The following is a 1349-nucleotide window of genomic DNA, read 5'->3' as shown; positions in this document are numbered from 1 at the left end:
CTTTGGAGGTGGTAACCACCAGCACATCGGCAAACCCTCAACCATCCGCAGAGATGCCCCTGCAGGGCGCAAAGTGGGTCTTATTGCTGCTCGCAGGACTGGGTGACTCCGTGGAACCAAGACAGTGCAGGAGAAAGAGAACTAGAGCTGAGGGGCTCAATAAAATTTGTCTTTGGGGAAAAAAAAAAAAATCTCCTGCTCAAAGGTTTTATAGCATTTAATCACTAGTTCCAACTCTCTAACCTCTTCTTCCAGGCAACAGTTCCATCCTAAGGCTACCTACAGGCCCCTCCCTAGTCATTCATTAATATAAATGCTTATGTGATTAAGTAAGAGGCTTAGCTCATTATGAAAAACAAAAGGCTCTTATTACTCAGCAAACTCCAAAGGTCTCAGGAGCTCAGTGCCTGTGAACAAAGACACAATATCTTTCCTTCCTGTCTCTTTCCCTCCCTTCCTTCTTTTTGATTTAGGGGAATGAAAACTCCCAACCTGAAAGGTACTTGGGATGAGTTCATATTCTCTAAAACTGAAGAATGAAATTTAGGAACAACGAACATTAACAGCAGAAAATATTTACTGGGGAAAAGAAAGCTTCTGTCCGAGAGAGGGACAGAAGGGGGACCCCAGCAGGTTCTCAGGGCATCTGAAACTTCTAGGGATTTTTATAGAGCAAAACCATGTGGTGAGTTGAATCTAAGGTGGAAAACACAGGAACGTGCACATGAGGTGGGACAAAACTATGGTCAACCAATAAGGTTACAAGTACAATTGCTTGGGGCGGGGGAGATGGCTCAGTAGAATAAGCGCTTGCCTGGCAAACGCAAGGGTCTGAGTTCAATCCCCGGTTCCACCAACCCCGTCCCCCCAAAAAAAAGTACAATTACTCATATAAAATAGATTAAATTGGGATCAAATGAGGAAGTGAGTCAAGCAGACATGAATACAGAACAGGGTCTCTTTCTGTTGGGGGATGGGTTAGTGACTCTTTCAGGTTTCAGGGTGATTGATACCTATTTAGAGTATCAATCCCTAATGCCCATCCCTAGAGAAGTATGTGGCTGCATTTGTTTACTCTTTTGTTTTGAGGTCTGGCCCCCAGCAGAGTGCCTGTCTCTTCCAAAGTTGCAAGGTCATCTTGTCTTCCATATAGTCACTTTAAGCGCCTAGCCCTGTCTGACTGCCAATAATATTTTTGCCGAATGTAATGGCCTACAACACTTCCTTTTTGTTTGTCTTGTTAAAATCTTAGTTCTAGCAAACATTTATTATATACTTGGGCCACTTTTTCAGGAAGTAAGCTAAATCCCAAAAAGGTTGGTTCATTGTTTTAGCTGTGGGACATAGAA

Source organism: Octodon degus, unplaced genomic scaffold (genome assembly GCF_000260255.1).
Source record: "Octodon degus isolate 3935 unplaced genomic scaffold, OctDeg1.0 scaffold00111, whole genome shotgun sequence".
NCBI lineage: Eukaryota > Metazoa > Chordata > Mammalia > Rodentia > Octodontidae > Octodon > Octodon degus.
The sequence above is the reverse complement of the archived record's forward strand: the minus strand, read 5'-3'. Positions refer to the sequence as shown.